Source organism: Fukomys damarensis, unplaced genomic scaffold, assembly GCF_012274545.1.
Source record: "Fukomys damarensis isolate Sample0158 unplaced genomic scaffold, DMR_v1.0_HiC HiC_scaffold_25, whole genome shotgun sequence".
Taxonomy (NCBI): domain Eukaryota; kingdom Metazoa; phylum Chordata; class Mammalia; order Rodentia; family Bathyergidae; genus Fukomys; species Fukomys damarensis.
In genome coordinates, this window is record NW_022900937.1 from 5,860,145 (window position 1) to 5,883,748 (window position 23,604).

The 23,604-nt window shown below is 39.2% G+C and overlaps 1 long non-coding RNA gene across 2 annotated transcripts in view; it reads left to right on the forward strand.

The window, feature by feature from the left end:
* LOC104874516 overlaps nt 1–23,604 on the forward strand; it is a 77,619-nt gene that overhangs the window by 17,166 nt on the left and 36,849 nt on the right. The window contains exons 2-4 of one of the 2 annotated variants that reach the window (XR_783757.2): nt 17,673–17,732; nt 21,740–21,820; nt 23,345–23,393. This is a non-coding gene — a long non-coding RNA (uncharacterized LOC104874516). The remainder of the gene's footprint in view (nt 1–17,672; nt 17,733–21,739; nt 21,821–23,344; nt 23,394–23,604) is intronic. The other variant, XR_002025959.2, reaches the window with a different exon arrangement.

The window sequence follows — 23,604 nt, forward strand, 5'->3', positions numbered from 1 at the left end:
CATGATCTGGAGCACATCTGCCCTACTTCTGTTTCCCCCACAGAGTAGGTACTCCCGGCTGCTGTGGGACTCTTTCTTTTAGAACTGAAATTGTTTGGAGCCAGGTATCGTGGCATACACCTGTAATCCCAGCTCTTGGGAGGCTGAGACAGCAGGATCACTATGAATTCCCAGCCAGTCTGATTAATGTAGCGAGTTCAAGGCTAGCCTGGACTACATAGTAAGAAAGACCTTGTCTCAAGAAAAAAGAATTTAAACTGTTTGCTTGAAGGAATTCATTTAAATTGCATGCGTTTATTGGCCTAAGGGGAATAGGGAGAAAGGTAAACACATCTGGCATGGAACTTGATCTCCGTATTTGTTTAGTTGTTTGCAGTTATGTAGGGTTGTATTTTTTATATGCTGTGTCTATAGTGTTACTAGTCTACTTATCAGGAGAGATGTACAATACCCTCATCCTTCAGGACAGTATAGTAGTGTATCCCAGGTAGAAAAGTTGTCTGCATAAGGGGGAAGTCAGCAATATTGACTTTTAGTTTCGGTCTTTCCTGAGTTCCTGCTTTTGGGGATGGGAAGGAGAATCATGGCTGTGCTCCTGACGAGCTCTTCAGGCAAAATCATCTTTCCATCTGAGCCAAAATTCCTTCTGACTTTGCTGAGCCTTATGAAGTTGGTGGATCATTTGTTCATCAAGGATGTTCTGTTTTCACTTCTTTTTAGTTTGTCTTTCTGCATGGAAAAGCTGCAGAACTAGAACCTCCCAGGGCAACAGTTCCCAATGGGATTCAGAATTACTGTTAAGGTGTACTCACACGAGGTTTGGAAGAAACAAGTGAGATACAGGCCTCCCTCAGAGCTCAGTTTTCTTGTGGCATCCTGATCATGGATGGCAGGTCCAGGTGTGACAGGTAGCTTTTTGATCACAGAGCAGGAACTCACTTCCATGTTGTATTTTTCAGTCATTTCTAAAAACTTCATTTGGAGTTTGTTACTCCAGTTTTCTAATGGCTCTGATCACTGTCTAATCCTGTGAGAAATCTTTCTGCTTCATTAGAGCAGATGTATTACCTGCCACTGATTTTGACCAGTGAGCTTTGATGCAGAAACCTTGTTCATTCCTCTGTGATGTGTCTTAGTTTCTGAGAGGATTTGGGAAATCTGATACCACACCGAGTCTAGTAACAACAGCAACAACACTGACAATGACAAATCATTAAGAAGTTCTGATTTTTACTTGCATTTCTCAAATACTATTAAAACTCTCACTTCCTTCAATTCCTGTTTCCTCTTTTTGTTTTCTTGTCCTGTTTTATAATACCTCAATATTGCCTTAATATTCTTTAATCTCCAGGATTTTCCCAACATGAAGCTCCCATTTCTTCCCTGACCCTTTTCCTTTCCCTAATCTCTTTATTATTAACTCAGTATTTCTTTCTCTTGTCCTTTCTTTGTGTAACTGATCTTCTTGATTGTGTATCTGATTTAGGCTGCCAGAGACAGAACTTTCTCTGGAGAGCAGGAAGAGAGAAAGGCAAATACCATAGCCAATTAAACTTAGGAGTTTGGACTTTATTTTGTAGCCAGTAGCAGGAATTTTAGCCAGGGAATGACACAGGCAGGTTTACTTTTAAGAATTGCACAGCATGAACAAATACTTTAGTTATATAACTGTATTAAAAAAAGTGCTCAATATTTACTCATATTTACTCATGCAATTTGTGTTTGTCTCACCATCCTAATATAAGATAGTAGAGAACTTGTAATTACAGATAACTTTAAACAACTTAGCTAAATATAAACAGGAAATTGGGGCCTGGAAAAAATGTCTCTGGAAAATTGAAGTCCTTGCTTTCTTCAGTTCAGCTTCAGACATGCTGTGGAGTTGCTTCAGGAGAACTGGGGAAACTAGTCATGCGCTTCTGCACTCCATAGCAGTCATAATAGCTGGCTTGAAAAGTGACTTCTTAGTGTTTTTGGGAAAGTTGAGGACCAAACAATGAAATGTTAATGTTAATAATATTAGAAACTCTCAGGACTGATAATACAGCTTTCTAGAGCATAAGAGACAGGGACATGAGGTAGACTCCTTGGACATGAATGGCCAGCATAGCCATTAACTGTCCTGTATGTTATTTCTCACAATTTTACAGGTATTTCACAGGAAGCATCTAAATGTTATTTTGGTATGGAAGGATTTTTATTTTATTTTTTTGATTTTTTTGAGACAGGGTCTTGCTTTGTAGGTCAGGCTGGCCATGAATTCACTGTGTAGCCCAGGCTAGCCTTGAACTCGCAGTGATCCTTCTGCCTCAGCCTCCTGAGTGCTGGGATTACAGATGTGTGTCACCACACCTGGCCTGAAAAGATTTTTACAGCAGTTGTGGTTATTCATTTTTGATGTAGGAATAACAAATTTCTGTAGGCAGCTGGGAAAGTGTAAGCATCTTGCTTTCTGAACTGGCTTATGCCATAAGATACATTTCTGCATTGCTGGTTTATATGATATGACCTTATAGTGTGAGCTGAATTTTGAGCATTTGCCAAGGACAGTGACTTACAGAATGCTGAGCCTTTGTTTCCTGCAGAAGATGAAGGCATTGTGATCCCCTTGTTTGGAGTAGGTTACTTGGCAAAGCACATCACAGAGATCCTCCAGGAGTGGCATGTGCCAGACAGTCCTATGTGTGGATTAAGACATGTTCAATTTCTTGTACATTCAGTGCATAGTAAATACAAATTACTTTTTCCTGCTCAATAACAGATTGGTTACCAGATACCAGCAATGTTGGTGTTGTCAACCAAGTTTGATTGTCAGGATAAACATAAAGCAAGGGATATATCCCCTTTTTACTCTTGTCTCTTGTTGGTTGTGTCTATTTGATTTACTAAGATGGAGTGGACACTTCTAGGAAGATGATAGAGTGGTGAACAGCAGAGATTTGATGTTCAGGTATTGGTATATAGCAATGAGAGGAAGAGAAAAAGTGGGGAAGTGGTCCCTGGAAAGCAGCAAGGATCTAAAACAAGACTCGAAGCCTACATAGAGCATAGGGAGACCTCAACAAAGAAGAAGGAAGTGGCAAGCAGCACTTTCTCCTTGACCCCTGACTCACTGCATGGGAAGGGTGGCAAGAGTGTGAAGATGCACAGTGACTATTGGTGACCCCAGAGACAAACATGGAGAAATGCACCAGTGGAGTGGAGCAGTAGTAGATACAGCAGACTGCTGTGGCTGGTGAATTATTCCGGTTCTGACTTTCTCCAGGAGAGGGTGATTGGCTGGTAGCCATCTTGGAAAGAAGCCAACTGAGCTGAATTCACAGCAGCTGTGGGGTGGCTCCATCTAAGGGCTCCCAGGGTCAGGGTGAGGCAGAATTGAGTTCAAGTTGGCAGGAGGCCTAGGAGCCAAGTTCAGGCCGGTAGAGAGTCAAGTTCAAGTTGACAGGAGGCACACAGAATGTTGCAGTCTGAAAAAATTAGGTTCTAGCTTGTAGCCAGAGACTAGCACGAACTGTAGTGAAACTAAACGTGCAGGCTTGCTGGTATTATTCACTAGCCCACTATAAACCTATGGCTGGCTTGCTGGGATTTCTAACATGGATCTGGGCTCTGTCTGCCCACTCTATGGGCAAAGATACCAGAGACATGTCCGAAGTAGGCATATTTTCTTTTCTTGGTTATTTTTGTTCCTTTTTTTCCCCCTTGATTGTTTGTTCTTATTTTTATATGAGTGTGAACATTGTTTCTAGTTTTCTGCTTGTTATTATCTGTTCTTGTTTTTATTTTTCCTCCCTCTTTTCCTCTTGTCTTCTTCACTGTTTTCCTAAAATTTGCATAATCTTCCTTTGTCCTTGAGCCTTGCTTCTAATCTCTTCCTCTTCTTCTATTTATCTATTTTCCCTCCTAAGCCCTTTTAAATTTTCTCCCTTGAGAGTAAAATTGCCATATTGGAGGCATATTTACTGTACATAATTTTCTGATGTGTTTTAGATTTTGTTATATAACTACAAATATAGTTCATACAGTTAGAGGTGGAAAGCTAATAGTTATGACAGTTCATCATTTTTTTAGGGTGTATCTGATGCTACTGTTATTGCTGATTGTACTACTTCAGCCAAGATGACATAATTGTTCTAGTCAGTTTTTCTACCTGATATGTCAAGACTGAGATTGCCTAACAGTTATCAACAATACTATAGGTCAGTGCTAAAGAAGCAGGGGCTAGGCAAAATAGACAGCAACTTCTCATCCTGGATAAATTGAAGATGTAGGATCATGCAACAGACTCAAAACCCAAAAGCCAAATACACCTAGAAGACATCTCTGAAAAGTAGTCATTTCCTCAGGGTTCTAAGTATTAGCAATAAAGCTACTTGCCATAAACAATTTACAAGTATCAACCTAGGAATTAAACTAAAAAAAGAAAAGAAAAGAAAATGAGAAGACACTTAAGCAAGATGCAATCCTAGCTCACAAAAGGGAAACCCATGGGGTATTGAGGTGGAACAATTCAAAAGCCACCACTATGCACTCTCAGAAGTGGTAATGACAGAAGTAAGAAAGTAGATGAATGAGGCTCTAGAAAGACGTCAAATCAGAAATAGTTTCTCAGTGAACTACAGAGGTAGTGACCATAATAAAAGACATGGTTAGTGAATCTAGAGCAGATACAGATTAAAGAAGTTGAAAATTATGGAAACCATGAGAGCCCAACATGAAAGAAATAGAATCTATGAAACAGATCCAAGCAGTATCCTGGAGTTTAAAAATTCCATTGAAAGTATACATAGCAAAATGAGCCAGTGTGAGGACAGAATATTAGAAGACAGGATTGCAGTTAGCTTTCTTAAAGATAGCAAGAGATCATGAAAAATCAATCCAACAGCTGCTAGATGATGCAAAGAAGAATAACATAAGGTTGATTTTAGTCAATGAAAAAGCAGGAGATAGCACAAATGACATAAACAAAACCTGTTCACAGAATTAATGACAGAAAACTTTCTAAGCATATAAAAAGAATTTGACATGCAGGTAACTGAGGCACATAGAGCTCCGATTAGCCATGATCAAACTACAAAAAAGACACCAAAATATATAATAGTCAAGATTCCAGAGATTCAACACAAAGAACAGAATATTAAAAGCTGTTAGAGAAAAGAAACAAATCATCTATAAAACAAAGTCTGTCTCTTAACACATATCTTCAAGTCAGTGAGAGCTTGGAGTGAAGTATTTATTTTATTTTTTTTGGAGGGGGGCAACTGGAGATCAAACTCAGGACCTTGTGCTTGTGAGGCAAGTGGTGGAATCACTAAGCTAAATCCCCAGTGGAGTGAAGTATTTTAAAGTCTAGAAGACAACATCCTTCAACCCAAAGTGACTTACCCTGAAAAACTATTTTTGAAAATGGATGGAAGTTGATGATTAATAACACCTCAAGAAATTCAGGACTAACAAACCAGCACTCCAAAATGTTCTGAGGGACATTCTAGAAAGAGGTAATGAGAACTGTAACTGCATGTACCCCAACAGAATGAATCCACCAGGCAAGGTAAGTAATTAAACAGAGGGGAATAAAGAGAACCAATAACAGTAAAATAATGTGACAAGGATAAGTTAATACATATTAGTTATAACCATCAGTGTAAATGGTCTCAATTCACCAATCAAAAGAAACAGACTGGAAGAATGGGTAAAGAAGCACAATCCAACAATATGTTCCACAAAGAAGCACATTTCATGCAAAAAGAAATTCATAGACTGAAAATCAAAGGATGTAAAACAATACTTCATGTGATAGGAACCCAGAAAAAAGCTGAGGTAGCTATAGTATTTGCAAATAAAGTGAGTTTCAAGCTAAGACTGACTAAGAGAGAAAAGATTTTGTAAAGAGAACAATCCAAGAGGAAAAGATAATAATCATAAATATATATGCATCAAATAGTGTATACAACTATATAAGACAGTATTAATGGAGATGAAAAAAACCAAGTAAGCGCTAGTACAATTCTAATGGGCGGGCCTCAGTACCCCATTATCACAAATAGATCAATTAGATCAAAAGAAATATCAGAACTGAATCAAGCTTTTGGACAAATGGACTTAGTAGATGTCTATGGAGTATTTCACCCCACAATATAAGAAAACACATTCTTCTCAGCTGCAGATGGCATGTTATCCAAAATGGGCCATATACTTACTTAAGTAAATTCAAAGAAATTGAAATTATTCCTTGCATATTAGAGACCAGAAGCCAAAAAAACTTCATAAACAGATGGAAGCTAAATACTACCCTCCTGAACAACCAGTGAGTTATAGATGAAATTAAAGACGACACTGGACAATTTCTACAGTTAAATGATAGTGTCAATACAATATACCAGATGCAATGAGCAAAGTTGTGTGAGGGAGATTTATAGCAGTGAATTCTTATATCAGAAAAACAGTGAACTCAAATAACTTGATGTTCAACCTCATACTTCTAGAAAAATAAGAGCAAGTTAAGCCCAAAGCTCATGTGGAGGAAGTTATAAAGATTAGTGCAGAAATTAATGCAATAGAGGCTAAGAAAACAACACAAAGAATCAGTGAATCAAAGAGGTGGTTCTTTGAAAGATTAAATAAAATTGACAAACTCAGCCAACCTTACCAAAAAAAGGAAAGCTTCAATCCACAAATTAGGAATGAAAAGGGTGGAATCACAACCAAGCCTGCAGATATCCAGGAGATCATCAATACCTACTTTGAGAACCTATAGTCTAATAAGATGGAAAATGCAGAAGACAGATTCCTAGATACATATGAATTACCAAAGCTGAATTAGGAAGATATAAAACTTCTAAATAAATCAATTCAGTCAATGAAATTGAAGATATAATTAAAAACCTACAAACAAAGAAAAGTCCTGGCCCTGATGGATTCACTGCTGAATTCTGCAAGAAATTTACACAAGACCCAATGTCACTACTTCTGAAACTGTTTAACGAAATTGAAAGGGAAGTAATATTAACAAATTCATTCCTGAAAGCAAGCATTACCCTGATATCAAAACCAGAGAAGGATCCAGCTAAAAAAGAGAGCCACAGGATAATCTCTCTAATGAACATAGACACAAAAATCTTCTGGCAAACAGAAGACAGAAAATCGTTACGATTATATATACATGACTAAATGGGATTCATCCAGGGATGCAGGAATGATTCAGTGCACACAAATCAATAAATGGTGTTAATGTACCACATTAACAGACCCAAGGACAAAATCCACATGATTGTCTCAATGATGCAGAAAAAGCATTTGAGAAAGTCCAATGTGCATCCATGATGAAAACATTACAGAAAATTGGAAAGATGGTCTTTATTTCAATCTGATTAAAACTATATGACAAACCAACAATGAAAATCATACTAAATGGACAAAAACTAAAGCTTTTACTGTAGAATCAGGAACAAGACAAGGATTCCACTATGACTGCTTTTATTCAGTATAGTTTGGAAACATTAGCCAGAGCAATTAGACAGGAGAAAGAAATAAAAATAATAAGCATAGGAAAGGAAGAAGTTAAATTATCATTATTTGCAGATAACATGATACTCTACATAGAAGGTGCCAAAAAGTCCGCAAAAAGGGTTCTGTATTTTAATAACCAAATTCAGGAGTGTAGCTAGATATAAAGTCAACACTAATAAATCAGTAGCATTTCTGTATGCAAATAACAAAATCATGGAGAGAAATTAGGGATACATCACCTTTCACAATAGCATCCAGAAAAAAAAAAATCTAAGAATCAATCTAATGAAGGAAGTTATAAAGACCTTTACATTGAAAACTACAGTGCCCTGAAAAAGATTGAAGATGCTATGAGAAAATGGAAAGATATTCCTTGTTCTTGGATAGGAAAAACCAATGTAGTGAACATAACCATACTTCCAAGATTGTTATACAGATTTAATGCAATCCTGATCAAAAGACCAATAGCATATCTCACAGAATTATAAAAAAAAATCCTAAAATTCATTTGGAAACAAAAGAGACCCAGAATGGTAAAGCAATTCTGGACAACAAAAGTAAGGCAGTCCCTGACTTGAAATTATACCATAAAGCTACTATGATAAACACAGCATGGTACTGGGGAAGAAAGAAAAGACCCAAAGATCATTGGAACAGAATTGAAGACACAGAAACAGCTCTAAACATACTTAGCTACCTGATTGTGACAAGGGGGCCAAACACCTTTCACTGGAAGAAAGAGCATCTTTAGTAAGTGGTGCTGGAAAACTGGCTTTTGACATGCTGATAATGGTTATTGTTATGTATATCTAAAATGTATTAATAAAATAAATTAATATTTCCTTCTTAAAAGAAAAAGATGGAGAGGGAAAGGCGGTTGGCATGACCATGTAGAGTATGTGATACATGAAGGAAGTGTAGCAAGGCTTGGAGAAGAAAGGGAATAATCAGGTCAAGTGCAGAAACGTGAACACAAGCAGAGAGGTGTCATGACAGGCCTTCTGCGAGCAGAGGGGGAGCTCTCTAATCATTCACAAAAGATCCTCAACTATGCTCTTTCATAATCAAAACTGTGTGTCTGTGAGGGTCACTGGGGTACACAGCCACCAGTCCACAGAGTGCACAGTGAAGGATTGGCATCTTAGCTTGGGAATGTCAAAACGTAAAGTCATTCAACAAACAATTACCTGTTTCACTTTCTTTCATCAGGAGTAAATATTTTTGCTGTGTTATATTCCAGTTTTATACTAGTTCCTCTTTTTTGCAATACTATAATGCCGAAAGGTATCTATTTTCACAGTATTTAGTATCAAATAATAAAAAGTTATTTTGGTTTTACCCAGGGAGAAAATGTTTCATAAATATAAAGAAGTTTTAGAAATTTCGGTGCAGGAAAATAAAGTGTCTGGTTATTTTTAGCCCTTTCTTTTGAGAGTATTATAAAAACAATTTTATCTGTATCTTAAAATTGCAAATAGGAAACTTTGCTGTATACATTTAAGCGCTTTTAGAAGGCATGCTTGATATGAATTCTGGATCATCAGGCCTGGTGGCAAAGGTATACTTTTCCTGAAAAATTAAATATTTTAGCAGGAATATTTGCATAAGTATCTTACTTTTCTCTGAATGCCATGTTTTTTCCAGAAACTAGTAATTTCCTTTCAGCATTTTAATCAGTATCTTTCTTTTTTTCCACAGTGTGTTGACAGTGATCAGATACTTGAATTTGAGATGTTGTTTAGATCTTGAAATTATGTCTTTCTCAATAGGGAGAGCATTTGAAGTGGGAATGAAAGTATCGATTCAGTATAGAAGTAACAAAGCTGCATTTCATAATCTGATGACATGAAAAATTCTTAGTGAAAATTATAGGGCAATTGCAAGGAAAGAAGTGTGCCTTGGTGTTCAAGCCCTTTGGAATTATTCAGTAAAACTAGAGTTGTTTTCTCCCGTACTAGGCGTGACAGTGTTGAGTTAAGCTAAAGAGAAAGCTTCACTGTTTGTTTTAAGATTTTACTGGAAAAGTTTAATAAATCAACTGTAAAGAAGTTAAATGGGAAAATATAAACAATCTTGTAAAGTTCTTCAGATCATTCTGTTGTCTCGCCAAGGTTGAGAAATCTTGTGTTCTTTGAATAGATGACCATGTCCTAGGTTCAGTTGGACTGGCTTCCTAAAAGTAAAACATTTCTTTTGTCTTTTTATGTAGTAGTGTTTTAAAATTAAACTTATTTTTAGCTGATACAAGAAAACTTAAAAGGTGTGCATATTAAGGGAGTAATGCGATGTTCCAAATGTGTATACATTGTATAATGCTTAAATCAGATTAAACCTATCTCATTTGTTACTTCTTCATGGTAAAAACTTTCAAAATCCTTTCTTGTAGCTGTTTGTAATGCACACTACATTACTTTTAAAATTTTGAATTTTTTTCTTTTCTTTTTTTTCTCTCATTGGAATTTATTTTACTTTTAAAACACTTTAAATTTTTATTGGGATATTGGTAGCATGTAATGATCATGTTCATCATGGGAAGATGGCACATGTAAACATCTTTATTCTTTTTTTCTTCCCCTTCCTCCTCTTCAGTCTTCCACCTCTTGATCTCCTGTCCCTTTTGCAAAAGGGAAAAACTACCTCCTTGTTTTCTATTACCTATCTTGTATTTTGCTCTTTATACTTTGGGTTTCTCATATAAGGGAAACCATACAACCTTTGAGTTTGTCTCATTTGTATCACATAATATTATGGTCTCAAGGTACATCTATTTTCCTACAAATGACACAAGTTTATCCCTTTTTATGGCAGAGGAGTAGCCCATTGTGTATAAATATGACAATTGCTTTAGCCATTCAGTCTCAGAAAACTAAAACTAAAAATTCCATTTGACCCAGCTATTTCCCTCCTAGGTATTTTCCTGAAAGAGTTAAAGGCATCGTGTTAAATGGATCCATGTGTACCATGTTTATAGCAGCATGATTTACAGCAGCTAAATCTTAGAAGTGGCTCACTTGAGCATTACATTGTTTTTCAATTACCTTACTATGGAGTTGTACATCAGAACTTCTTTCTCTTATCTAATGGGGCACATTTCTCAAGAGCATATTAAGCTAATATCCAGCATGGGAAACATCTGTGGGTTAAAATTCTCCTAAGAAACAGATTTTTTAAGTGCCTGCCCTGATCTTTTCCACTCCAGCAGTTCTGTGATTTTCCCATCTCTTTTGTAAATCAACTGCTGTTCTTCTGACTCCTGTTCTCTAACTCTCAGTGCTGTAACTGTCATTTTGGCATCTATTTTTTCTCCCTTCTGACTTTTCCTTGCCTTTCTTCTCACTGCATCTTTTCTTTCCTGTGGCTTCTGTGTCAGTGCTGGTTCTCCTGGCCCTCTGGGTTCGGCAGCTGCATCCCGCACATCTCCAGGCAGCTTTGCCCACTCAATGCCACTCACGGGCACCGTCTTCTGCTTGGACAAACTCTGTCCTTCCCTGAGTCCTGCCAAGTCGCCGTCTCCCTGTAAGATACAGTGTGAATTTTGCCTCTTGATGAAAAGTAGAAATAGCTACTTGATGGACCTTGAATTCTTGGCATGATGAAAACAATTCCTCTCTCTTCACCAAATGAAAGCCAGCCTTCAAAGTCAGGGATGCATTTCTAGATAAAATGGCTGCCTTGTGCAAATTTTGCAAGGGTGCCCTACAATGGCCTTAGAAATCTTTTGTGACAGTGAAAAAATTATTTTGAAGATTTCCTACATAATCATATATACCATGCAGGACAAACACTATATTGACATTTGAGAAAGAAAAATTGACAGTACACACATAGATAAATATCATTTTTATCATATTAAAATTGATCATTAAGACTAGATGCCAAATGACCCTTTAATTGAAGAGCTAAAATTTTGTAATAAAATGGGGAAAAAATCTAAAAATAGCAATTTGTAAAAATTTAAAACATTAGAACTCCTACTCATATAAAATAACTAGTAATATGTTCATATGTTTCCTCACATTTTTTTTCATTTCCTTGTGGAAAATGCTCTAGAAGATTGAGTTGCTATTCTTTATCTTTTCCATCCCCGCAATGTTTGTGTGGGATTAAGATGTTCGGCTTAAAATTTGTTATATGTTTAGAATTTTTAGACTTCTCAGAATCCTAATCTGGTAAAAAAAGAAATAATGCTATGTTCCCAGTGATCTGTATTTAATTGTTCTGGGATGGGGTCCAAATCCTGTAATTTTTCAGACTGCCCAGTTGTGATGGCTGAAATCTAGATGCTCTGCCCCAAGGCCTCATACACTTATAGGTGAGGATTTGGGGAGTGACTGGATCATTGGTTTGTGGATTAGCCCGCTGATGAGTTCAGCACAGTTCTAAGCATGGGTGATAGATTTACTGAAGAGGGAAGACCCATCCTGGTATGGGTGGCACCAACCAATAAGGTTATAGCCTGGATGAATAAAAGGGAAAGGCAAAGAAAAGCTGCTGCTTCCTGCCTGCTCTGCCAGGGACTGTTTCTCCTCTGTGCTGCCCCTCTGTTTTGCTCCACATCAGAGCCAGTCAGCTATGGACTGACACCTCTACAGACCATGAACTAAAATAAACCTCTCCCCTTTAAGTTGTGGTTGTCGGATATTTTGTCCCAGCAGTGAGAAGGTAACAGAGGCATCAGTCTTTCTAATGTGCTGCTGAGGTTGAACATCTGCTCGGGAGTTGACTTTTCACAGTGATGATGAGTGAGTGACCTTTCCTCACTTGTCATTTTGGAACGTGCATCCTTCTATGAGTTTATCTGGCTGATCTCTACTGATGATGGCCAGATCAATGCAGACAGTCCTGTCCTTCTGTAAAGGCTGTGGGATGATATCATTAAATGCTCACTGGACACTTTTGTTTAAATTTGTCTTAAAATCTCCATGTTATCAGCCAATACTGTCTACTTCAGCTACTTTCCCGCTGTGGTTCTTGTCATGGTGCTTGCTCCCTGCTTTGAATTCATCAGCACAGCCAAGCCCTCACTATCCAGGGTGGCTATTACGTGTGCAGCTCTCCGGTCCCAAATCTAGGTCCTTTAATACCTAGTGCATCTTGTTTATGCCTGGCAGGCCAATTCTCCTGGGCTTCAATTTCCAAAATTTGTATTGCTTCCTGTTTCTTTGCCGCATCAATGTTCTCTGTGCCTTAGTCCAAGCCTTTCCACTCAGCAGTATTTAATACCACTTTGCTCCTCCCCCTTGTCTGTCATGTGTGCTCTGTAGCATGTTTTGATTTGATTAATTCCAATTTCCCCAAAGTTAATACTTCCTATTGATGACAGTTGAGATGCGGTTCTTTCAGTAGTACTTGAGTGAGCTTCAAAAATGTGTAGCAGTATATATTTAAATTTAAAGTGAAGTGGAAAAAATACTCTCATAAAGTACGTAATTGGACAGTCTTGTATTGCTTAGATTAAGGTTAAAGTAAATATTAAAGTTTTTACATAATGATTTTACATAAAATTTTAGACAATATGGTAAAACTATGGAGATGTCACAGGAATAGCTGACACCCATTAAGAGAGTGAGCTTTGTTATTTTCACTTCCTGGAATATGCAGGGGAAAAGTTTATCCTTCTGTTTAGGACTAATTGAAATCCAAGATTCTGCATAAAGGGCCAAATGTGCTGGGAAAATTTAGCATCGTGACGAATGAGAAGTCCAGTATTGGTGATGTGTGTACTTGGGTCCTGTTGATGGTGAGTCTAGGGGGCTGAGGGTGCAGTTCAGGTGTGTGGGCTGCTGCTTTCCAGGGTAAAAAGGAAAACCAAAGCCACAGTCAGTCTTTAAGGGGTGTGTAGGAGAGCTCTTAGAGCTACTGCCAGGTTTGGGGCAACTGGCTGCTCTCTCCTAATTGGACAGCTGAAAGGAGAAAGCAATCACAGCGTGATGAGAATCACCAGGGTTGCAGTGTTGCTGTGCTCCATCCTACCCCCGCTTGGTCCTCTCCAGTCTCCTGCATCACCCCTACTCTGTGTGGAGGAGGGACCAGGAGCCAGGCTGCTGTGAGCAAGGTGTGAGGCACAGCCAGTGATGGGGGAGCAGACCGCAGGCTGTGGCACTGCAGGTTGTGCTCTTGCTTTCCGCCAGGGTTAACTAGCTCTGGAGTGCCTTCAAGGAAGGAGCCCAGAGCAGCAATTAGTGTTAGTCATCCTCCTCCTGCTCTGGAAACACAGGCTTCTCCCGACTAAGCTGGGACATTTGTTTACCCTCTCCCTGTCCTTTCTCCTTGGAGATCTTCCCAGTGTGTGTGTGTGGGGAGAGGGGGGTTGTGTTATAGTCCAGGAATCACGGTACCTGTAAGGCTCCTTTCCTTCTCCCCTGGATTAAAGCGATCAATTGTGAAACCAGCTTTGACAACGATATTTTTGTAAAAGAAGGCCACCGGTGTCTTTATTCACATGAGTGAAATCAAAGTTCAGTTGTACCCAGAAGTTTGGTGGGTGTGGCAAGCACAATGATTGCTTCAGGAACAGGAGGCCTAGGATGCATGCAGTTTCTCCCAGCCCAGTGAAGTGCAGGACGCTGCCTGTGATGCTTTGTTACAGCATCTCCCAGTTTTCCCTTTAGCCTCCTGCCATGCCTCAGCTGATGGACTGGTAGCAAGTGCTCCAACTGATTCACAAGTTTCCCTGAAGAGAAATGATTAGGTTTAACCCAACTGCTTATGGCATTCTGAGTGCTGAAAGGCAGAAAGGAACCAGTTTTATTAGTTCCTGGTTTGAGTAAGAATGGGTCCTTGTTTGGGGAGTGGAGAGGAGAATGAAGTAATGAATGAACTCACTGAGCGGCTTGTTTACACAACAGGGCCCTCAAGCGTTAGTTGCTGAATAGGCGTCATCCATGCTTGGACTTTGAGAATATCTAAACAAAACGCATTGGGTACTTCAAGCTGAGATCTGAAGAAATTTGGCAGTTAGTTCTTGTGCCACAGGAAGATTTTAGGTTTATATTTCAGCATTTGAAACTCCACCTTCTGTTGAACATTGCTGGTGTGAGACAGCTCACAACACAGGTCCTGCCGTTCCATTTTGTATGCTTTACAAGTGTATGGTGCTTTCCAGGGCATGAAGGAGCACTCTGGTTACACACTGTGTTCATACACATGTGGTTGGTGGGAAACCATTACGACTTTATATTCTCCTCCACGTAGGAAGCTTAGCACGTACCTAAGGAATACTCAGTGTGTTAGGCGTGCTGTGAGATTGTATTATGTCACAATCATTTCTTGCCTTTTACATCTACGTGTGTCTTGTTTGTTTTTGGATGTGGAAGTGATAAGAGCTCTAAAAATGACCACTGGTAGCAGACCTCTTTACCACAAGGCTATTTCTGTGTAACTGTCACACCACATGTCATTTTCCAAGGAACATCACTCAAAAGGGTTCATTTGGAGAATAAGCAACTCTCTGACAGTCTGGCTTAAAAGAAGTGTTTTCCTTTTTCTTACTATGTCCTCAGTTTTTCTAAGTTTTTTTTTTTTCTTTTTTGGTACTGGGGTTCAAACTTGGGTCTTGTGATTGTGAGGCAGGTGGTGGAACCACTGAGTAAATCCCCTGCCCTTTTCTAAGGAATTTTAAGGAAAAACACTTAAAAACAAAAAGAACAAGGCTCTTGGAAACAGCTCATTTGCCCATCAGTTGGAGACTGGATAAAGAAGATGTGGTTTTTCTATAAAATGGAATACTACTCAGCCATAAAGAATGAGAAATTAGATTCATTCCTAGGAAAATGCATACATATTGAGGATATACTCCTAAGTGAAATAAATAAGTCACACATGTGTAAAATACTGAATACTTTCTCTGGTGTGAAAAACTATAATGGTACGTAAGATCCTATATAATTGACAATGTGAAATAGGAAGAAAAGGGTTAAAGGTGTAGGGAAAATGGAAAGGGTAGGGGAAAGGTAATAAGGGAAAAGAAAAAATATGAGAAAATGAAAAAATGGAAATAAAATGTTTGTAAATGGGAAAGGGAGAAGTGGGTGAAGGGAGGGCAGGAACAAGGGATAAAAATGAGAACCAAGACCTGTCATGTAAAGATACAAGATCACAATGATGAATGTAACTGTACTGTATACCTAAAATGTACCAATAAACTCAATGAAAAAAAAAATAACAAAGCTAGAGGCATGGTACTACCTCATTTCAAAACATGCTACAAAGCTACAATTATCAAAACAGCAAGGCATTGACATAAAAATACATAGACCAATGGTACAAGAGAAACAGCCAACAAATTTGTTTGGTTGCAGGCAGTCAAGTTTTTTTCTTTTTATTGAGCTCATTGGTACATTCTAGGTATACACTACAGTTACATTCATTACTGGGATCTTGTACCTTTACATGACAGATCTTGGTTCCAGGAAATCAATTTTTGACAAAAATGTCAAGAACATGCGGTGGGAAAGGACAATCTCTTCAGTGCATGATTTGGAGAAAACTGGATAGCCCTTGAGGAGTAATGAAATTTAGCTGTTTTCTTTTACTATAAAAAACATACTCAAAATAGGTGAAAGACTTGAACATAAGACCACAAACTATAAAATGGTTAGAAGAAAACAGGAGGAAAGCTCCATGATAATTTTATGGGCAATGGTTTTTTTTAGGATATGACCCCAAATATGCAAGAAAGCCAAAATAGACAGATGGGAATATATCAAACTAAAGATCTTCTGTACCACAGTGGAAATAGTCAACAGAGACATATTTCAGAAGGGGAAAAAATATGTGTAAACCACACATCTGATAAAGGATTAATATCCAAAATATACAAGGAAATCAATAGTATAAAAGATTTTTAAAATGGGAAAAGGGTCTGCATAGATATTTCTGAGGACATGCAGACAGTCAACAAAAGGTTCACATCGCTAATTATTGGAGAGATGCAAATTTAAACTACAGTGAAATCACGTCACACCTGCAGAGTGGCTGCTATCAGTAAAGGTTAAGCATAGCAAGTATTGATTAGGACGTGGAGGAAAGGGAGTGTTTGAACAATGGTGTGGTGATGTATTTTTGTTTAATTTTTTTTCCTCATTGAGTTTATTGGTACATTTTAGGGATACAGTACAGTTACATTCATTATTGGGATCTTGTACCTTTACATGACAGGTCTTGGTTCTCATTTTTTCCCCTTGTCCCTGCCCTGCCTTCATCCCCTCCGGTGTGGTAATGTAAATTAGCATAGTTATTAAAAAACAGCAGAAAGTTTTTCCAAAATTTAAAAATGGAAGATACCATACAACCCAGCAGCCCCACTACAAGGCTTACATCCAAATGAAATAAATCAGTACATCAGAGAGCTATCCAGAGTCCCCTGTTTACTGTAGTACTAGTCACAATAACCAAGATACGGAATCAACGTAGTTCTTCTTCAGTAGATGAATGGATAAAGAAAATGTGGCACACATAATAGAATACTGTTCAGCTTTATGGAGAAAATCCTGCCAGTTTTAAAACATAGATTAACCCGCAGGACATCATGTTAACTGAAATACATGCTATGGAAAGACATATGGAATGATATCCTTTATATGTGGAATCTAAAAAGGTTGAACTCAGTAAGAGAGTGAACAGTAGTTATCAGGCTTGAGTGAGATGTGGGGGATGATGGGAATATATTGGTTAAATGATACATAATTTCAGTTACGAGGAGGAGTAAGTTTAGATCTATTGCACATCACAGTGATTCTAGTCAGTAACAATGAATTTTATTCCTGCATATTGCTAAGAGTGTATTTTAAGTGTTCTCTCCATGAATGCTTGGGGCCATACCCAAAATATTATAAGTGTACGAAGTAATACATATGTTGGTTGACTTAATTTGGCCATTTCACCCTGTATACATATTTCAAAACATGCTGTACATGATAGATATGTCCAATAATTTGTCAATTCAAAAAAAACTTTAGGAAAGGATCTTGTCACCGGCCCAGGATTATAATTCCTCTCTTTTCAATATGTTCAGTGCTTCTTCATTATAAAAATAGTAAATACAAGGAATTATATTTTATTCTCGCTTTATAAGAACAGCAACAATGACAGTAAATAATACATATTGGGCAGCCCCTGGAACTAGGATCTCGGTGTGCCAACTAATGCATTTCTCCCAGCAGTGCATCCCGTGAAGAAACAGACTCCTAGAGATTAACATCCTACCTGAGGTCATTTATGAAGTAAGTACTGGCCTCACTTTGGACAAAGCTTATGCACATTTTCTTACACTGCATGGAAATAAGTAAAAGTTCTCTAACGTCTTTCCACTTATGAATGATTTCACAACTGTTTAAAGAGGCAAAGAAATCCTGCTTTCAAATTCTCGTTAATGACAGAATGAGAACAAGCCATGACTGGCTTCTGGTTTCGGTCAGACAGATCCACTGTGGCAGGGGGTGTGGCAGAGTAAAGCTGCTGTGTTCATGGTAGCCCAGTAGCAGAGCAGAGCAGAGGACCAGTGAAAGGGAGGAAGGGACCCAGATGTACAGGGCTGCCTGAGGCCCCGCCTCCACGACCCATCAGGACACACCCGGGAGTGTGTCCTACCGCCCTCGGACTGGATCCCGTGGCCAATCAAGTTGACACCCCACCCTGACCACCACACCCATCTCGTGAGGATCACACAGGATTCTCCAAGCAGGATGTGCCACTTTTGAACAGCTGGAATGATGAATAATAGCACTTCACAACTTTGCAGTTGACATGCGGCTTGGGTCTTTAAATATCTCATTTCTCTTAAGAAATCTTGTTCTTATTTTTCATTTCTGTCCTTCCATTTATTTCACTCATAGGAGCAATAGAGACTTTCTACCTAAAATGTAGGTGAGATGGGAGTGGTAGATATTTCTAATATTTGTGGTGGACTCTCTTTTTGCTCAGTTTTCGTTAGTACGGTTCCTGTAGATTTGACAATAGAATTGAGTTTTGATTTGTTCTTGTATGAATCTTTAATATCAAACACTTCGCTGAGGTGGCTTTGTGCACATGACCCCTCCTCCTTACTGCTACCACACACACACGCACACACAATTTTGAGAGACAGGAATGTTCCTTATCCACTGCAGCAACTTGCAGCTTTAACAGTAGATCTCTGTGTGATGCACAGTTACAAAGTAAATCTTTGGGAAAGAAGAATGTTGCTTTAGATTTAAGGATTCAGAATTTAACTTTTGATATACTTGTTAATGCCATTGTAGGTGAAACACATAGAAAGTGTTTTGTTTTAGGTCTCCTCAAATGTGTTTCTTTGTGCTCTTTAAAAATATGTCCTAGGCTGGAGATTTAGCTCAGTGGTTCTGCCACCTGCCTTGCAAGTGCAAGGTCCTGAGTTCGATCCTTAGTACCAAAAACAAAATAAAACAAAGCAAAAACAACAGCAGCAACAAAAAAATGTAAAAAAAAAAAATGCGTCCTGAGGCTTTGATGAGTGGAAAAAAAAAAAGGAAGCCGTATTTTTTCCTTCTAGTTTGGAAAGGTACCATACATTTTAATCTTGAGACCTGTATGTATAGATAAGATCTGGATTTCTTTTTCTACTTTTTTCCTTGTCTGTGAGGTGCGAATGTGTTAAAGAAAGTGTGTAATCAGATAAGGCTCAGAAAATGTGTTCATAAGACTCAGATGGAGAAAAATCACATAATTGCACAGGGATCCCATGACTGGGATCTGTGGCTGAGCCCCAGTGAAACAAATTGGGCGTGATAAGGGAACCCTCTCCCTGAGCTCTGTGAGCCCTGTAACAAAGGATCAAGGGCAAAGAAGGTGCCAGGGAACCCTGCTTTGTAGCTGGCTGGTCAGAGGCACAGAAGGCCTAGGATTGTCTGCTGAAGCTGGGGCTGCCTGGGGGGAGTCCTCAACAGGGTGGGGTGTCTGAGGCCAGCCCTGGGAGCTCTGGGAGTTAGTGCCAGCCTTGAATTGTCTCATTGGCCTTGCAGTTGGTTTTGGGGAGTTGGAAAGTTGGTTGGTGGTGTGGAAAATACCCACACAATTGTCTAAGAGTCCTCTCCTTACAGGGTTTACGCATAGGTAGGACCTTTTCCCAATTTTTTATTTAGAAATATTAGTGCTCACAGAGATTCACTCTTTGAGATGTATTAGTACTAAATCACCTTCCTCAATTTCTAGTCCTTCCTTCTGTGTTTAATAGCTGGTAGCTTGTCCATGCAAGTCACTGCTTTGTTTGTTTTGTTTTGTTTTTTGGTACCAGGGATTGAACTCGGGACCTTGCACTTGCGAGGCAGGTGGTGGAACCACTGAGCTAAATCCTTGGCCCTTTGCAAGTCATTTTAAAAATAATGCTTGAATTTGAAACACTTTGCTTGCTTATGTTATGCACTGAACTTGTGTAATAGCTACTGCTTTTAAGATTTTTGGTACTGGTCAGTGGGTCTTAATCCTCAAGGCTGAGTTAAGTGGCTTTGTCTCCATTTTGTAAGTGAGAAGAACAGTGATGGAGGTGGTAAGAAAGCTGCCTGTGTCGCTAGCGCAGAACCTTGCTGGTCTGACCAGGTGGGGGTACACATTACTGAAGCAGGCAGAGGAAGAGGAAGCTGCCATGGGCTGAATGTGTCCCCCTAATTCCTATTGAGGCTGAGTTTCCCTGCAGAGCTCTCCTGGGTGGGGGATGTGCCCCGCGGACAAGGTGCAGGGAGTTGCTTTGCTCCCCCGCTGCCCTCTGCCATCAAGACACAGCAAAGGGGCCCTCACCAGACACCAAATGGCAGCACCTTCATCGTGGACTTCCCGGCCCCTAAAGCTGCAAGAAATAAATGTCTGTTATTCATAGGCTCCTCGGTCTCAAGTTTGTTGTTGCAGCAGGAAAAGTGGCTGAGAAGAAGTTAAAGGGAGGGTGGTGAGGATGGTCACATTCATTGTGAGCCTTGTGGAGCCCAGAGCATCCTCTCTTCGGCTAACCAAATCCTGGGGCTTGAATGCTTCTTATAGTTGTTGCAAAGGGAGGAAGAGGTGAGGCACGTCTTCACTCAGATACAGTAATGTGGAGAAAGTATCCAGCAGGTAGCAGAATTTCAGACTCCCCATAGAGTCTCACCCGTGAGACTTCTGAAGAGAGATTCACCAGTCAGGATTGCCCTGAGGTGGGTGGGACCCTCTCACACACTTCACTCCTGAGATCTTCAAGGAGACATGGGGCCCAATGTCAATAGAGTGACCGAAAGATTAAAATTAGAGGTTTGAATCAGTAAGCCTTCAATTCTATGAAAGTGAGGTGTAGGTTGTGTTTTAAAAGAGTGATAGTCAAGGAAAAATGCTTGGTGGATCTGTGCTCCACCAATCCTGCTCTGCTGTTAGTTTCAAAACGACGTTTTGAAACTTTCCCCCAGCTATGTCTAGTCTCTGAAGCCCAGGGACCACAGCTCTCTGGAGGAAGTGACCAGCGGACCTTTATGGGGGAGAAACCCCATAAAGACGGTGGTGTGCGGTCAGCCAAAAAAAGCCTTTTTCTTGTTCCCTTTCCCCTGATTCCTAAACTCCCTGAGCATTCAGTATAAAGAGCTCCAAGTATAGAGTATGCAGGAAACTATGTTTACATAGACTATACTTTGGATAAGAAGTTGGAAACAGTATAAGCCTCATTTCACTCTGTTATGGGCTTTTAGTGCATATTTATTATAACATAATATGAGATTTGGAGTAATTTCAATTTGTTTTTTACATCCCAAGGCACTTTGTGAGAATAAACTTTTTTTTTTTTGTGATCTCTTCTTAAAACCAGACAAGGGCCAGTGATGAAGTGCAAACACAGGCTCTTTAGATCCTTTCTCTAAACCTACTGGGCTTTTTTCCCTTGCTTCCTTTAGGGTGGCAGCAGGTCTTACTGAAAGTGAGTAAAGAACAGGGCTGGTAGCAGAGATGCTCAGGAGCTCTGATGGAGCAGTCACACACCTGCCCGGCAGAGAGCAAAGGTCTCTGGAGAAAGTGACCATCCCAGCTGTGTCACTTTTGTTACCTTTAGGCGTGTTAGCCAGACATTTCTTACTCTAAAGCAGTTACTTAGTTCAATTTTTATATGTTCAATTTCTGATGGGATTTGGAAGAAATTGTGTATAAGAAAAGCATTTCTCAGGATAGTCAGAAGCTACCTTGAGTGCACTTGAAGGAATTAAGTGACCAAATTTGGCTTCAAATGGGAACACAAGGTTTAAACTGACCTGTACCTGTGCTGCAGGACTGGATGCTCAGGGGGCTGCTAGACGGAGAAGGAAAGAAGGCAGAAACCATCGGCAGCAGGGGCCTCTGCTTGTCCATTGTGAGTCACAGCTCCGGTCTGCTCTCTGAGGAGACCTGGAGGTGGGCAGGTGATATCCAGGAATGCGACAGTAACACAGTCTGCGGCTGTCCCTCTCTGCATCTGTGCTTTCTGGTGGGTTGCTAAGCAGTGAAGTGGTTCGGAGTGCTTGAAGACATCTGGTTGTGGTAACCGACGGGTGGGTGCAGGCATAGGACACATGGGCATGTACTCGGTAGGGTCAGCACCTAGTAATCTGGGCCAAAAATGCAACATACAACAAGCCAGGTAGCTGCACTTTAAAGAGAACGGGTACTCTAAGAGAAGGTGGTATCTGGGTTTGCACCACAATTTCTTAGTGTCCATATATAGTTTTTTAACCACTAAAATCAAAGGCTTCAGTGGGATTTTATTTTGAACTGTTACATTCAAATGTATAAAACAGTTTTTATAAATGTAGGCACTAAGTGTAAATTTGTAGTATTCTTAAGAAGAGAAGAATAAAATGCTCATCTGCTTTATTTTCATATTTGACTTTTGCCACAAGGTGAAAACAGTTTTTTTTAATGTTAGAAAAGTACTTAAAGTTTTCATTACACTAAGGGGGTAATATATTTGTGTGCAACACTACAATCTTTAATTTTGAAGATGATCTTTTTTGCAAACTAAGTCTCAGGTAGAAATAGAAAGTTGACTAGCAACCTTAAAAACTCAGTCTTACAGAGCCATACTAAATATTATGCCAACTATTTCCCAGCATTATAATAAAAAAAACATTTAGGCATCTCTGTAAATCTTACATGTGGTTATTCGTGTTCACCCGCAGGATTTTTATCAACATTATGCGAATTCATATTGTGTCTGCCATCTTGTAGCGAAGGACAGGGGGAGACAGAATGGTGGTCTCCGGAGACTCGAGGTCTTTGGTATTTATGACAGCCCACAGATGGTATCCATCATCTGTTCCTGGGCTCCATTTGTATCCCCCAAAGGTACTGCCAGACTAGAATGTGCTGTCATTATTTAAGGTCCTGTGTATCGTGTTTTTCTAAGAAAGTGCATTCCTCACTTATGCATGGGATTTTTCCTATTCTGGGGAGCATGAGATCAATAATCCTTATTGCTGTTGCTGTTCTTAGAGTGTTCTTCTGGAACATTTAGATTGATAGCTACCAAGTTGTAGTGCTGCACATAGCAGAAAATATCCTACATATGACCCTTGCAGGATAGAGATCTTGGACTTTTTTTGTCTGTGCGTGTGTGTGATGGGGATTGAACTCAGGTCCTTACACTTGTGAGGCAGGCGGCAGAGCCATTGAGCTAAATCCTCGGCCCTCTTAGAAATTTTGATATGGCATTTTTCATGTTCACCTTCATCTGAGTGTATAGTTCTTCGGATATTGTTGACTTTCATTTATTTACTCCTCAAAAAAAAAAAAACCCTACCAAAATACACATTAAAAGCAATGCAAATTCCTTAAAGACTGTGCAAATACCAACATACATAAAAAAGCTAAATCCAACTTTTTTTTTCCTTCCCCTTAGGCATATTGGATGACAGACTATTAATGGTGATGCGAACTAGTAAACACAGGTAAATATATGAATGGCTCCTAATATGTGCACGGATATCAGCAGAATTGATTGATCTCAGGGGAGTTATTTTCTTTATTGAAGGATATTTTAATATAAATTATTATCTGTTGAAAAACTGTGCTCCAGGCACCCAACATATGGTGAACAGGAATTAATGCATTTAACTACCCAAACTTTGAGAAACCAGCGATACTCCTTCCTTATGATAA